A 17,509-nucleotide genomic window follows, 5' to 3' on the forward strand; every position below is an offset into this window, starting at 1 on the left:
TCAGCAAATATGTATTCATTCTTTCATTTTTGTCCATCCGGTGCTCTCAGCTTAGCAACACCTTTTTCACCCAATTTATTCGGAGAGTAACGTCCTCTGTATTCCACACTCAAAATAATCATCAACGTACAAGTGATGAAGAAGCTTTACTGGCTTACGATAGCTAGATATCAAGTAAGCTGTTCCCAAACGAATAATTCCTTAAAGAAGAATTAATTACTGTGACGTATTCAATTTAAACAGAAAAGGCGCTGTATTCTGCACACTTTGAGCTTAAGTGCGCAAATGTAATAAACGCGTGGGGTGTGTGTCGCATCCTTGATTTCTTCGTGCTACAGATTTTGCCACTGAATTCAGGTTCACGTACTAACGACTGTAATCCATAAACGAATGCCGATAAGAAAACGAAGTGATTAGTAAAGGAATGGAAGTTGGAATTAGCAATATAACGACGTCAATCGATTGGGCACCAATCATGCCACAGCGTCGGGACAGTGCTTGATATACTAGCAAACTGTCTATTTCATTACAATGTATTCAGCACCACCCTTCGCCTACCTGCTTAGCCTGAACATTTTAAAGAGGGCTTTCTTTCTGGCGTCCCCCTGACATGCACGCAAGGCCACCTGGTAGCGTTTGTGGCTACTTTTGTATCCTCTTTCGTTACTAAATTGCATCCTCTCACGACCAGCCATTGCTGTTATTGATGTCTTCTCTGCACGCAGTCGCCGTTTACGGAAAGAAACCGGTGTTTGGCAATCAATAGAACGATATACCCCGGAGGCTCAGTGAGCATTTCCCTGAAGGCCCTGTTAACTTCGGGGATCTCTTCGGCCTCTTAGCGAAAGGCAGGTAAGGAATCGAGGGCTTCGTCTTTGTTCGCTAATGCGAGACGGTGCTCCAAGCGGCTAGGCGAACCCTACATGTAGCAAGGTAACGCAGGTATGATGGGTAACTGGGCAACGGGAATGTTTTTTCCGGAAGGCGGAAAGGAGGACTGCGTTGCGTTCTCCCCCTTGCGCAAGTAACTTTGTGTGGATGCCATCACACCGGCTAAAGAACCAGGCAATGTCTTGGAAGTCCTATGTGGATAATGCGTTGAAAGGATGAAACAGTCGATCCTTTCTTCTTTGATATGGGAAGGGTTGCCTGTCGTATTAACTGTCGGAAACCATGCTCTCCATACGTCCCTTGAAGGAAGATATTGCCGTCCTCGCAAAATAGAGAGGTGAATTGAGGACAAGCCATGCAGGCTAAAAGTAAATTAAAAACAACTCACATCTGTAATTGGCTTCTACACCACACCTCACCACACCTCATGTTTCGACAATAGTGTATTTCAACATTTTTGCGCTGATAGTTCAAGTCCTCGCAAGACGGGGGCAGGAAAAGAGACAGAAAAATCCAATCCCAACATCGTCACGCGAGATGGTGTGCGCGTACTTTTTGGCTCAGAGAAGACGTGGACTGTTATGACTGGCCAAATCTGCAGATCTGACACGACTGAGTCTCTAAAAGCTTTGGAGTCCAAACTCGGATGGACTTTCCAAGGTATTAAGACGTGCTTGAGAGCAGAGCGTGGCGCGTCATGTATGATGGTTTGTGTGCTGCGAACGAATGCAGCAGAGAGCGACGAATGGCTCCGCTCTTCTTGGGTTGGGAAACCCGGATCCTGATGTAAACCGTGAATAAACTACGGCGACCATGCGAGAATTTGAACGAAATACCCGACTGCGCCATGGAAGATATGAAGTCGTACTACCGGGAAAGCAGGTAGCCGATCTTTCCGACAACCGAGACATAGCCGTCACACGACTTAAGAAGCTCGTATGCCGGCTTTGGAGCAACTGTCACCTGCTCCATACTTATGATAAGACGATAAGGGAATACCTCACTGGGGGGTATGCAGAAGTGATCAACAGCCATGCTACAAACCCCTCAAAGCTTTACTACATGCCGCACAAAGAAGTTATCAGAGAACACGCCCTGACTACAAAGGTGAGGGTAGTATTTGATGCATCTTCACATTCAAAAGGATGCAGATCTCTTAATGACTGTCTTCAATAGGGGGACGATTTGTACCAAGGCCTAGTGAAGATTCTGCTGCGCTTTCGAACAGACCGCATCGCCCTGACAGCCGACATCAAAAAGGCTTTTCTACAGATCTCCATTCAGAGGAAGATCGAAATGCATTTCGCTTTCGTTTGTTCGGAGAAGATGCCCTTTCCAAGGAGGGAGGAGGAGGAGGAGGAAAGGCAGGGAGGTTAACCAGAGGAATAGCCGGTTTGCTACTCTGCACGTGGAGAAAGGGGTGAGGGGAGAAAAAGATGGAGGAGAAAAGACAGTTGCAGGAAATTAAAGTCACAATGTAAAGTCACAGCGTTCAGTAAAATCGCAGCCTATCATGCAGGCCACAATTCTTCAAAAAGCGGAGCAGTGCCTTGGACTCCTTCACCGCCGACGACCGCCGCGACCAGTGGCCTAGAATCTTCGTTTCCGTCAGTGAGCGCAGGTCCAGATGCTCCAGTGCACGGCAGAGAGATTGTCTTTCGGCGCTGTAGGCAGGGCATTCACAATGAATGTGGGCTATTGTCTCATCACACCCGCAGATGGCACATGCAGGGCTGTCAGCCGCACCTATTAAGAAGTAGTAGTGCTTGGTGAAAGCTACACCAAGCCACAGGCGACAAAACAAAGTTGCTTCACGTCGTGGTAGGCCGGATGGAAGCCGAAGCTTCAGATCTGGTTCTAAGGCAGACCCAGATCCAAGCATCCAAGCATTTTACACTCTCCGAGCATTTCGAAAATTACTTGCAAGAGGGGAGAATGACACACGAGGGCCGTTTGGAGCAACCTGTAGCCCGTTTTTACTTACTGCGATCATTGTTTACCACTTGAAACAAGCGCCCATCGACAAAGCTGCGACTGCCACGATGCTTGTGCCGAATCGTTTCATGTCGATGATCTCATAAGTGATGCAAACACAGACGGAAGCCCTCCAACTGTGTCGGGAGGCGCAAGACCTATGCAAGGAGCAGGCATGACCCTTCGGCAAATTACTACGAACTCGCGCCGGTTAATAAAAGTCTTCGAGGAGGAAAAACACTCAGCTGGCAAAAAATGGTCGTCCTCCGAGAGACTTCAGTCAAAGTTCTCGAGTTTGGGCACCAAAAACAAAAGTCTTCGCCGTCGAATTAGACACCTTTATATATAGTTATCTTAAATCAGAACACTATAGCCAATAGCCGTTTCTCACTACTATTCTAATGTACCTACGAACAAGACAAGCCATTCTAATAGCTTTCGCCTCACGCCTAGAGCTACGAAATCAAAACATTAACTATTTCATTGTCTTCTTCAGTTCTGAGCAATGTACTTCCAATTCATTTGCAGTGAGTTGATGGCAGACCTAAATAAGGCACGGTTTGTTTGATGAGGGTCAAATATCACAAAGCTTCTTGGCTATCAGGAACGCCGTAGTTAAGGGATGTGGATAATTTCGACCATCTTGGGCTCTTTAACATGTTTTCACAGCGCATAGAACACGGAGCTCTAACATTTATTCATCACCATTATCATTGTCTTAAACCTGACCACTACAGAGCAAAGGCCTCTGCCACATCGCTGCAATTAACTCTGTCGTGAGCCAACTTTGGCTACCTTATCCCAGCAAACATCTTAATCTTATTTGCCAACCTAAATTTTTTGCGACCCCCTGCTTCGCATGCGCACTCTTGGAATTCAGTCTGTTACCTTGACGACTATATGTTACCTTGCCTCAGCGTTACATGCTCTGAACGAGCCTATTTTTTGCGCTTATTTCGACTAGCATATATTTAGCAAGTGTTAGTTCCATGACCCACCCTGCCCTCTTTCTAACTCTTACCGTCACACGTATAATTTCCCTTTTCATAGCTCGCTGCGTTGTCCTTAACTTAAGCTGAACGCTTTTCGTTCGCCTCCACGATTCTGCCGATAGTGGAGTGCCTGTAAGATACAGCTGTCACAGACTTTTCTCTTGAGTGATCTAAAACTGACAGCCACAGCCGGGATCGAACCCGCATCTTTCAGATGAGGAGCCGATCACCATAGTCACTGAGTTACCGCAGCGCATACGGCGCGATTGGTCGTCAAAATAAATATCTCCATGGTTTCAGAAAGCCCAAGCATCCATTTTTTTCATTTGTCAAGCGCGTTCAAATTAAAAGAAAACATTGAATGGTTGTCGTCTTCAATATTCGTCAAAAAACAGTCGTCTATTTTTTTGCCACTCACAGCAGCTAAATGTGCAGGACATGATATCTTTTTCTGGGCAGCGACCACGGCTTATACATGTGAGCAGCTTATCCTTCCTGCCAGAATCAGAGGCCAGAAACATAACCTCAAATTACTTCCCGCCAAAAAGACACGACAATTTTCACCCACTCGTTCGACTACAGTTCGGTGATATTTCATACTCTGCTCACCCGACAACGTTGCGGCGTATTTCATGTGACGCCGCCCCACTAGTGCGCTTTTGTTTACAATCTTCTAACCCGCTAAACACTGTTCTAGGCAGGTCCAAATCTAGCCTTCCGCTCGACGGAGCGGCACTTGAAAACCTGGATCATTCTCGCGTGACTGCTCGGCCTTTATTCTTTCCGGCTCTTTTCTCATCACGTGTGCAGAGAATTCAGCGCGCGGCGGGCCTGGGCCGCTGTGTGAGGTCGATGCGCTTCACTGCTTTGACACGAAGCTATGTCGGCCGCCCCACTTCCACCGCAGGGCGCCCTTTCAGCCATCGGGTGCCCTTTCAGGTTGTCCTTTAGGCCGAGAACCAGCAAACATCTGGGAGCCTGAGATGTCGGGGAGCTGACATTTTTCTTTGCTTACTCTTCGATAACGTCCTTCCACTAATGTTTAACCGGTGGGCTTTCTACGATGTAGATTCAGCCCAAGACGCAGCTTGGTGAACAGCCTTAGGTGTGGAAGAGCACTCTAGGCACGTGCAGTGTTATACTATTTTTGGGCGGGGGGGGAGATTTCAATAAATTTACTCTGCTCTTAATTAAAAAAACGATTTAAGGCCAGCCAGCATTTGGGATATCTGAAAAAATTTTCTCGGCCTTCCTTTCGTTATTATAGAAATTAGAAATTATAAGTAGCTCGAGCTTACATGCTGCAACGACCAGTTACAAGCTCTAAACGGTTTTAGCAATTATCGAAGGAATTATTACGCCACGTACATATTTTTGCAGCTTTTGCTTATTCACGCTGTGCGAGGGTTTTTTGTCCGTACAAATGCATCGGCACAAACAGGTAGTATTTGTCGGGCACCACGATTGTTCACAGCGATTCGGATGCGTACGTTTTCTGCTACTACGTCACCTACAAACTGCTTGTGCTTCAAGGCACTGGCCTTAATATCCGCTGCAAGTGAAATCGCCGAAGTGCGATACCAAACCTGCGATGAAGGACATGGTAAATTTGAAGGTCCTTTTCCAAGAGGCGCTTTCAGCTGCTTTCAGGCGAAGAGAGAGCCTTCGTTCAGTCAGTCTCCGCACTTAGATGTCTTGCCAGAGTCCACTTTTGACTGGCAAAAACAAGGCGCTAAGGTTGGAGTTTACCACTAGACTTATTTTGTGGAGGACTCAGGAGTGGATGAATGTAGTGTTCACCGACGAATCTACCTTCCGCAGCAAGTGGGACCAAGAGCGCCGTGTTTGGCAGCCAGATTGGGCCCGCTAGGTCATGTGCTTACGTGTCTAAAAGGACAGGAAAGGAGCATTTGTCTACGTGTTCTTTTTTCTCGAATACGTCAAGAACAAAATGGTTGCATGATTATGGCGGCGGCGGCGGTGGTCATTTCATTTTACTGTATTTCTATACGCCCGGTAAATATGAAAACCAGTAGCAATGAAGTTCACTTCTCATTTAAATTCTTCTAAAGTAATGTCCGTAAAGCACTGTTCGGCTGTTGCGTAACAAGCACGACGTTTACCTTTTTTGTTACAGTTTTGAACCCCAGTATACAGAACACGTCTCCGCTAGCGGCCGGCGGTCTGTCAATGTGTGGAGTGTCACATACCAAGAACTTGGGCTGCTCATCTAGACGGACGAAGCCTTGAGAGCATCAGCATATGCTGACATAACAGAGAGAAACCCAATTCCTTTCATCCTGGCTGGCTCGTTTCCGGATGAATGCTTCATTTTTCAGCATGACTAGAGCCTCATCCACAAGAGTAGGTATATATATAATTACTGGTAACCTATATGCACTTCGAACAAAACAATTTGGCAATATGTGCTCACAATTTGTAATAAATGCTATGAATTGATATGAGTGCATTTAAATCGACGACTAAAAGTCTTTTTTTTAAATAACATTTTGAGTTGAGATTTATGGTTTATCGGCTTTAAGGTCCCAAAGCGACTTAGCTATGAGGCACACTGTAGTTAAGGGCTCCGGAAATTTCGACCACCCGGGGTTCTTTAACGTGCACTGACATCGCACAGCGCACGGGCCTCAAGAATTTCACCTCCATCGAAATTCGACCGCCGCTACCGGGATCGAACCTGCGTATTTCGGGCCAGTAGCCGAGCGCTATAACCACTGAGCCACCGCGGCGGGCTGAAATGATGGATGCTGTTGATTTGCTATTGATGTTTTTTGATGCTAAGGAACTTGAGATTATTCTCACTTAACATTTTGTTTTACTTTCAGCCTCTGACAACGTTCTTTTCTGGCTGATCCTTCAAAAAGTTATCAATATTATTTGTTTTTTGATAAAATTTTACGGCCCAAAGGTTGTTATTTTTGAAAAAAAAATTCCTTTCGTTCGATATTTCAGAAGGTAATAAATCACGATGCTTTCACACAATAGCGTTAGCTTCTACTTATTACACCCTCAAAACTTGCTTCTTCTGATCTTTTGTTTGTTTATGCTACGCGAAAAGCTTTCCGAGCTTTAAGTTAAAAATACTGCGGATACTAAGATACTGCGGCAGACGCTTGAGGAGCTCTGCATTCAGGAGCTTCCAATGGCCTTTGAAAGGAGCAGACTGCAATGTTATTGAAAATGTGTGGGGCCTCATGAAGGAGCAACTGGTAAGAGGGCGCGTCACCAGATCTGCTTTTGGAGGCTTTGCAAGATGAATGGACGCCACTTCAAAATCTGCCTGGTTTCGAGAGCACCATCTGCAATGTCTTGGAGGCTAGTGGAGGGTTCGTTTTCCCTAATCCACCAGCCTGGAAGAGCTCCTAATAATTTAATCACATTTGTCAATTCATTTTATACTTTTCTTTATTTCACGTGCTGGGCTGAAATGTTCAGGATATTTGTCATTAAAGAGAAAATTTGGATTTCAAACTCTGCTTCGTTCATTTGTTGCCAAAAAGTAAGCTCACTTCTGGACTGCGCAAGTTCATGTGTGGTTGCAGGTATCTTGACTAGCGCTGACACTCTTTGACAATCTACCGTCCAACGAACTGTGGGCTTTAAACGGGAAACTTCGTTAAAAAAAGTGCAGCTGCTCAAAACAACAGTTCAAAAAAAAACGCGGTGTAACGAATCAAAAGCACAGGTATCAATCCAAACGCTAAGCACCCACTCTTGCTATGTGATATAGTGTGGTTACGTGGTAATTGTTTTGTCAGTTGGACATTCATTTCAGGCAGACGCGTCCTTGAAAAACGTAAGTAGTAAGAGATCACGTTCTTAAAAAAATGGCAGCGGCTTAACTTGGCTAGCCCTGGAATTCAGCGAAAAACAAGGACGCTTGCTAAGCGTCTGAGGATCGTCCATGACAGCTCCGCTACACGCTCGCGACAGCCGTTCTATATATACCCACGCGACCACGTGGCTATGATGTGGTTTCACATGGTCTTACGACGCACCCATCGGATGTCATCACGCTCACGTGACTTCACACCACCCCGTCGGATGTTCTTAAGATCAAGGGTCAACCCAAAGGTCACCCAATGTCAAAGATCAAAGGTCAGCTCATGGTCAGAGGTCAACTAAAGGCAATGAGTCAAGGTCAGGGGTCAAGGGTTCCACACCCTAACTGTACCACAGATGGTCATACAGGGCTAGCGGGGTTGCGCTGAAACTCGTTCAAGGTCAATCTTCGGCCTACGGAACGACTGCTTTACCTAGCGTAGTAAAGCTTCTCGCTTAAAAAAAAGAAATGGAGCCATGCCCGCACGAACGTTTCCACGTGATTTTATCGATAATCAGTGCATAAGCTATCATTTAAAATTCAAGTTTTCGGGTAGGCTACTTTCTGTCGGCCACCCCCACATTGGAAAGTGGAATGAGTCACTTGTGGTAATCTTTTTCTATGGCAACGTTACTTGAAATACTGAGTGAAAATGAATTTGTCAAAGCTTCTCTGCAATGTTTTCGTGCAGCCAGCGTGTGGGGAGTGTGACTAGTTGTCCTGGTGAGTATAGCTGAATTATCACAGTGTGCATAACACTGAAGAGGAAAATATGCATCGCAAAAAACGCATGGGCGACAGAAGATCCCAGAAGAGAAAAATATGCAGCGCAAAAACGCATGGTCGTCCATGCGCTTTTTGCGCAGTATATTTTCCTCTTCCGTGATGAAACAACCGGCTCATATTACCACCCTTCATCAGTTTGACACTGACTGGATTGGTAGCTGTAGTTTTGTTCTTTCGCCTAAAAAGCTGTCAATCACCCTTTTCGGAATCGTCATCAGCGAAGCGATCCATTCTGCCCAATGTGGTGGCCATGGGGGCCAACGCAGAGCCCCACTCAGTCTACGAACGGCCAAGTTTTATGCAGTGTCGTTTGTTCAGAAAGCGAGCGTTTTCTTGCGCGATCTGGGAAGTGCCCAACCCCACCTTTGTTTGCTTGGCAAATTGCGAAATAGAAAGGTGCAAGATCGTTTCTGAGAAGTGTTTGTTCCAAGCGCATTTTCCGTGGAAAGAACAGACAATAGATTGGAGAGAGGTATCGCCGCAACCACACGGCCGGGATCCTCATCCCTCATGCTTGCGTCGGCGTCAAGCACAGTTATAGATTGCGCTTTCTTGTCTGTGCCGCCGTAGATCGATGTTGCCGCGGCGTCTTGCCGAGGCTGCCCGGGAGCCATGTTGGGTTCATCGGCGGTAGGCGTATCCGATGTATCGGGATGGATTTCTGGGGTAGCCTTCCAAAGCGGAAACCGTCGAAACCATCGAAATCGTTGTCCACAGGTGGCAATGAATACGATCGTGGTGGCCGATTCAATTTTGAAAGCGTTGCCCGAAAACGTGAGCGCCAAAAAAACTTCAAAAAGTCGAAGCCGATGCGACAGTGTTTCTGGTCGAGACGGCTAATTGCAGCGCCTCCCTATCCACTGTTTATGTGAATGTGGCGACGTCGCCTAGGAATGGGCGTAGACTTCGTGCGAAGCCTTTGCTTTAGCTCACTTGTAATTCTTGAGGTAGTTTTTTTTTCAATGTTTTATTGTTAAATACCTTACTGCTTGAAAAGAGCCTCGTTGTTCTTTAAGTGCCGTGTATCTTGCTGCGAAATGCCTCAGTGTGTTCGCGATTGAAACAACCGTAATATTACTGAGTGTGAAGGCGTACGAAGAAATAGTTAATGGTGAAAACAAAGGAAAACAGAGCAGTGCCAGTGATGGCGGCCGACATGTGCGAAGATGTCCAGGAACACTTGACGCCTGAGTAGTGTCGAAGCGTCCTGTGAAACAGTAACCCAAGCGAGTCATCAAAGAAACCAGTGAACGGGTTCCAGACGCATTTGCGCTTGCGTCAGGTGAGATTTTCGCTTCCTTGCTTCTACCATTGGAAAAAGCGGGCCCTGGTTTCGTAGATATTTAAAACTAAAAAGCCCCACTGAACAGAGACTAGTTTTCTGGCTTCATACGAATTGAGCTCGCACTTTTTGATGTGAATATGTGTAAGTAAACTTCGCTGCTAGTGAGCCATTGACACTTCTACAAATGGCTTCTTTTATGCGAAGGCAGACTGCTGCAAACAATGTTTGCGTGGAATTCCAGGGGCTCGCTGCGTTGCACAAAATTTGTCTCATGAAAACTGGTCAGATGATGTAAATATTTGCTTCGCTATCTGTCTGCTCAGTCAGCTACCAGCATACTTCTCATTCTAAAAGCGATTCACCTCTTGTTCTTTGAATAACTGCCAGGCACAAAGAGGTGCTGTTGATCAGTGGTGGCTTGCGTCCTCCGTGTTATGTTTATGTGGCTTTATTCACTTTAAACGTTATCTTGTAATGATGAAGGATATAATTTAATATTTGAAGAATACTTTTTTTACCATTATGTGTGAATACGAATGATTTGGTTGTTTTTTCTTTGTACTTTTTTAATGTTATTTGTTTTAAGCGCTAGTCTATATAGAAGCTTCGTCCAGGCATGGTGACATATTATACACATATGGTTTTATAACATTTAATATGCATCTTTAGAATTAGTTTTTCATAAAAACAAAATATTACGTGAAGAACTGCACAGAAAACTAAGCAAAACACTTGATATTTTACTCCACCGGTCCACTTCATTGTGTTGTTGCGATAACATCGTTTGTTGTTGCAATGTTGTGTTGTGTCGACATTATCATGGGGGTTGCTCAGCAAGCATCTCAAAACAGAAACAGTCTATCCTATTTTAACTCTGGCCAGCTTGAACACTGAACCATCGCGCGAGAGGTTCTACTTTAGGAATGTTTTCAGTTAAGTCTAAAGCGATGAATTACGTGAGCGGCATTTTACGGTGGCGTGTCTCCAACATGCGCCCAATCCTGGCGCGACCACAGGTCTTGCGCGTTTTGCACGATACTCCCACAGCGGGCAACCTTCGTTGCGGCAAGGTCTACGCGCTCGAGTCGAAGCTGTTTTGGCGGCGGGATATATTTAGTGACGTCAAAGTGTTCAAGATATCGTGCCACACATGCGATTACTGGAAGCCGTCTACGAGCAACCCCAAGCCACCCCTGCAGGCTCTTCCGTAACACCACGGAACACCCCGTGACAGGTCTTGCCACGTGACTGCACTGACGCTGCCCTCTTCAATACCTAGCGTAGCGAAGCTTTCGCTTCAAAAGTAACCCAGAACGCCGGGACAGAGAAGTCAGTACATAAAGAAGCCTTCAATGCTTTTAGATTTGCGGTGGTTGCACTTTCAGCGGTGTTTACTGCTTCACGTGGTAACAATGCAAAATCATTGCGTGTAGTGTTCCTCTAAGCCTGAGTAGTCTAAATTGCAAATTGCGGGGTTGTATTTCATTTCCCGAAGCGTAAAGTTTCCTATGATCTACGACATAGTAATGTACATCCGGTTCATTTCGACCACAACAGGTTCTTTAACGAACGCTGACCTGGCAGAGCACATCAGAGTTTTTGCATTTTGCCTCCGGCGAAATACAGAAGCTCGGCCGGGAACTCAGCAACAACTCGGCCGGCTAAAAGCCGAGGCCGTGATTCTCGCAAACGACATTGGATCTTTTCTTTTACTGTTTTTTCAGTATTTCACTCGCTCACCTTATAAATTGCAATTGCAGAAAACACAGACTAGTAAGAGCCGCCGCTGTGGCTGAGTGGTTATGGCGCCCGCCTGCTGGCCCGAAAGACGCAGGTTTGATCCCGGCCGCGGAGGTCGAATTTCGATGGAGGCGAAATTCTAGAGGCCCGTGTGCTGTGCGATGTCAGTGCACGTAAAAAAACCACCGGTGGTTGACATTGCCGGAGCCCTTCGGTACGGCGTGCCTCATAGCCTGAGTCGCTTTGGGACGTTAAACACCCATAAACAAACCAACCAGACTAGTAAGTAATGTGGATGGTAAACACTACTTTTTTCAGGTATTAAATGTTTGTAGCATTTCTTGAGCACACGGGATAATTCAAAGCATGTTCATACAAGAATGTTGATACCAGTGGTATGCCAGTGTTCCTGCACGCAGGAGCACGTCATGAAACGTCTGGCGGTACACGGACGAGAGACAATGAAAATACTTAGAGCCGAAGTGAGCAATAAAACAGCACGCTGAATGTTCTGAAGAGAAACATTCGGGCATGTCTGCTCACCTTTCCCGCCGGTCATGTGTCTTCTTCCATAAGCTTGTTTAGTCGAGGAGTCTAGCTTACCCGTTCGGGATGTCTTCGAGTGGGGAAAAGCCAATCCCAGGAGGCAATTGCTTTGCTGCACGAGGAGGGCAAGAGCTGCACTCGGATGAGGTCAATGTGTGCTTACCCGATAGCTAAAAGCAAAATAAAAAAGAAGAAATGGATGCGCAAAAAAGAGAACAACAATCTTTATTGTTCCCTGACACCGTGCCGCGAAGATCTTCTTGGGGTGAATGTACGAAAGGAAAATAAGCCAGTCGACAACCCCGTCACGTATATGGCATGGTCTGTGCGTGTACCCTCCGAAAGGGAGGCCACACAATATCCGAAAAAGTGTGCCAATGAAGAACTTCTTTGACGACACGATGGCAGATCGAAGCAACGAAGAAATGAGAGCTGTCATGCAAGAGTTGTTCTACGTGATGTGCACAAAAAACGGGAGCATTTTGTTCCCTCGCCAACATGCCTTTATGGAAAGCATGATTCAGATATAATGCCATTCTCATCTCCCGAAGCGTGATTCGACGCTGCACTAGAAGTGCTTGGTGGAGATTAAAATGAAAGACAGTATTCACAAGAGGTGACGACCTCTAGATGACTACGGCTCAAAGCTCCGGAAGCCATGCGGAAATTCACTTACATGAAGCAAGAAACCAGAGTGCCTTCTCCTCCTTGACATAACGACGATTTCATCTTTCTTGTAAGGATATTTCTTCATTTGTGCTATAAACAGAGGTGGATTTCTCATTTCGGCAGTGGTGTACTCTTGGCTTTTCTTACTACATATGTATTATATGACCAGGGAGCAGCCCAAAAAGTCACGTGATAGCAAAGACAATAAAGCTTTGAAGAATGCTGTATTTTCATGTACTCAAGGTATTTTTGTCACGTGCGAAAGAAAAAGTATTTAATTTTCTTGTCAGCGTACGTTGACACCCAACGCAGCGTTAGTCATTCTCGCGAATTATTAAGTTGTCTGTATGAAACTGCATGGGACAAGAACACCCTGGTGCTCTTTGCCGTGTTGTTTACATAAACGCTGAAGACCTCGCATAAGCAAGTGTATAGCACGCTTTTACTGCCATAGCGTGGGTACACACATCTCGATAGGAATACATACGCTTTCCTTGTACTAGCAGCTGCGCTGTGCGCACAAGGGGTACTCTGCGTAAGTTGAGAGGTAAGGCAGGGCACCAGCAAAACGAAATATGGACTACGTAGCTGCCATCAGTCCCGAAAAGCACTTCCTAGAGTCTGTGTTTTCTTACGCTAAATTGGTTTCAGTAATCGTGGTTTCCGTTTTCTGAACTGATGGATTGTTGCATTTTCTGTAGTTGTGCGGCAGCCGGAAGTTTTTTCGATTTGTTGAGTGAGCTAAATGAACAAAGACCTTGCTGAAAGATAATCCTAACAATAAAAAGAGGATTTTTGTCATCATCTAGCAAAAGTAAACATTCTGGTATAAGATCACACAGAGTCACTGAGATTCGCACTTAAGTAAAAAAATCATATTAATGTTGAAGTAACAAATCATATTAGTGTGAAGTAATCGCATGTTCATGCTGAAAATGTATCAAAAGTGTACCTTCGCAAATATGAAATAGGTTCTTCGAAAGAATACTTCAATTTTCACTAATTGGCAGTCCTCGTAAACATATTTTCAGCACTCTTCAAGCTGCCGTGCAACAATTTAGTGCTCTAAATCACGTTCATAAAAAATAGCGTAAGGCAGCACAAAGGTGTAAACACATGTGTAAGCAAATTGCGTTTAAGGCAGCATGCATCATGTGTGCCTGAAAGAAGAGATCCGTGTTTGCCAAAATGTGCGCGCAAATTATTTTTCTCAGTAGTCTCAATATGTAGTGTTTATTATACAGGTTAGGTTGAGCATGAAATATGTCTACCCCAGCACACACTTTTATATACACAAAAAATTCATATTTATACGATCACCCCGGTTAGAACATGAATATTGAATATGAACACTGAAAGTCAGTATAAGCGAAGTTTTGTAACAATATTGTAATGGATACTGAAGAAAACTCCTTCCAAAACTTTCTCCGAAAAACTCTGGTCGGTATGGACGGTTTTCCGGTCGCAAAATACTCATTTATGGACAGAATCAGATTTAACAAGTCTCGCCACCCGATGCAAAATTATGACGTGGAGAGTAGAAAAAAAATTTACTTGGTGTATAGAAAAATGCGAATGACATAGGTAAACGCCTAGCGCAAAATAATTTGTCATTTTTTTTTATGATGTGCGAGAGGTAGCATATGAAGCTTGTGGCAACCTCTCAGGCCAACCATAAGCAAAAAGCCACGCAAACCACCCAGCGAAGCCAACAGCCTGCCCGCGATATCCTAATGGAAGAATAAAAAACAGGTTACTGTGCTGCGTATAAGAACGGAATTCGTTCTTCCAGTGATAAAACGCTATGAAACTACATTTCCTCTCCTTTGCTATCGGTGAAAAGTTAATCAATAAAGAACCTCCCACTTACTCTTGCAGCTTCAATTAAGCCTATTTTTCCCGTATTCTGTCCCTCTTGGTATTTTCACAGTGGCAGCCAGGTACACAAATTGCTCAGTGCGAATGGCTACTTCATTGCTGTGCTATCGCAGCATTTATCATAAAAGCTATATTATTCTGCGTTTAATGTTCCAAATTGTCGCCAGATATTTACTGCCATAGGGCCAAATAAAAAATATACTCAATAAAATAAAATAAAGTGAACAAGGTTTGTGGGAAGAGCTTTACTCCCACATGATGATGATTGCCATGATCATGATGATGACGATGATTGCAAGCACTCTGTACCTATAGCATTTCTGCACCTGGGTCAAAAGTTCTTTCAGTCATGGAACGCAGTGGAGTCAGATTTATCGGCACGTGCCATCTCGTCCGAGGCGCACTCGGCTCTCAGCTCGGAGCCAATAAGGTCACAGCACTGGCCGCTCCCTCCCATGGGATAGAAAACAGCGCGTTGGTGGGAGATCATCCTTTTTACTGCATTCCAGACAGCCATGACCTTCTGTACATGGTCTCAAGGATCTTTGTCTCTGTTGTGTCACGATCTTTGTGCAAGAAGTTGCACTTCATTTGTTGCGAAACCGAAGGTTCCAGTCAGCGAGCGATGAATCTTCATTTGTTCCCCAGCCTCAACAAATAGACACATGTCGCAAACCTTTGCCGGTCACTAGTCACCCTTACGTTTTATATGTTTAGTGTGTTTAGCGTTATAGCGTGTTATGTTTAAATTCATTAGTGTATACTGACTTCCTCGAGAATTGCAAAAGAAAGCTGACTACTCTTGGTTTGGTGCACTGGACAAACACGTAGTTTTTTTTTGTGCACTGCAGTCTGTAACCAAAGCGGCGAAGGACTCATAGCACATCCGCATATTCAGAACGAATTACAACATTCTCTAGTTCTGAGGGTTTTACGGGAGAGGAGTTGTAGTGTAAACTGCGTTTCCTACCTTTTTTTATTTAAATTGTGCGCTCTTAATAGAATTCTGTCGAGCAAACACTCAGTACACGCTTCGGAACACTACTGCGTGTTGAATGTAAGCAAAGGAGAAATCAGGCGCGACACATTCATTACAAAGCGTTAAACTCCATAAATCTACGTGCACTTTGATGTGGAAGGAAAATTATGCCTATAAAGACCTTATATGAAGGAAGTTTTCTTAGGCAAAACACGATGCCGACATCGTGATTATGTGCCGGCTCATAATCAGTGTCTGAAAGGCATCTTTCTCTGATACCTCAGAAGTTTCAAAGGCACAGTTGAGTTTTTGTTTTTACACACGGTGAGAAAGTAGAAACGCAGGTATTAGGAAATGTTTGAGATAAGTGCTCTCTGCGAATTGAAACATATTGGCCATAATATAGCGATCTCACCTCTGCCAGCGTTTTCATCTCAAAAGTCCTAGACAACGCGCTGTTTCAGGTGAACGTCTGTTATCTTTCTTCTATATTTCTCCCTTGCATTGCCAGTACTGTTAGCGCTGAGTCAGCGAAAGCAGGTAACAATGTGACAAACTCACGCCAGTCAAAGAATCTTGTTCCATCGCGCGAGCATGAAGTAGACGGCAACCTTCTCTACCACCCCACTTTTGCCACCTAGAATAGTAATAATAATAATCGGCTTTGGGGGAAAGGAAGTGGCGCAGTATCTGTCTCATATACCGTTCGACAAATAATAGCTTTTTTTTTTTTTTTGGGGGGGGGGGGAAAGGAAATGGCGCTGTATCTGTCTCATATATCGTTGGACACCTGAACCGCGCCGTAAGGGAAGGGATAAAGGAGGGAGTGAAAGAAGAAATGAAGAATAGGTACCGTAGTGGAGGGCTCCGGAATAATTTCGACCACCTGGGGATCTTTAACGTGCAGTGACATCGCACAGCACACGGGCGCCTTAGCGTTTTTCCTCCATAAAAACGCAACCGCCGCGGTCGGGTTCGAGCCCGGGAACTCCGGATCAGTAGTCGAGCGCCCTAACCACTGAGCCACCGTTCGACACCCGAACCGCGCCGTAAGGGAATGAATGAAGCTGGGAGTGAAAGAAGAAAGGAAGAAAGAGGTGCCATAGTGGAGGGCTCCGGAATACGGATCTTTTTCTTTTGCGTCTGTATCCGTGGCTTTACGACAGGTTCACTCTCATAAGATCTCTGATCCCGTACATCTGCGCCCTTGCCATTCTACCAAGAACGTCTAATGACAGCAAAGAGCGTCAGCATCAATAGTCTGCTTTGTGGCAATGAAACTACCTTACAAGACCTCTGTGTATTTTGTGTTAGTGCTACGGTCTTTTTTTTCTTTTTTCCTGCTTTCAGCTAGCTCTAGATTCTAGCATTTATTTCCATTTCTTCTACTGTCCTAGGTTTTTCAGCGACAGCGACTGTTTCGTTGTATTGCTTCTTTTTCACAGGTGTAGCCCAGTGAGAGGGAAGACTGGAGGGAGGAGAAAGAGAAACAACGCAGTGATTTGAAAACTTGGTGCTCTCTTCGGAGAAGGCTCCAAAGACTGCAATAAATGAAAGTTCGGAGTTAAAATGGGAGACACTGTGCGAGGTCAGGAGAAAACTGCAGCAGTAAAAAGTAAAATGTTCATTTGATTCATGGCAGCCATAACAGAAGCCCAGGGGCCTTATTTTGCAAGGTTACCGTTATGTTTTTCTTGCCGTTCTGACAAATCGATTTCAATCAACGAAAAACAACTAATTTTTACATACACTTAAGAACATGCAACATATTTGGACCGATATTTTTGTGGCTACAAACTGCCTAATGAAAAACTTAAGTATGACCCTTTGTTTGCGGATTAAACCTGTGTGTTTTGCCCCCAACTTATTTCCTGAAAAACCGCTTGAACTTCATTCCAAACCCGAAAATGCACGTTCTATAGAAC

The sequence above is a fragment of the Amblyomma americanum genome, chromosome 8, assembly GCF_052857255.1.
Source record: "Amblyomma americanum isolate KBUSLIRL-KWMA chromosome 8, ASM5285725v1, whole genome shotgun sequence".
Lineage (NCBI taxonomy): Eukaryota > Metazoa > Arthropoda > Arachnida > Ixodida > Ixodidae > Amblyomma > Amblyomma americanum.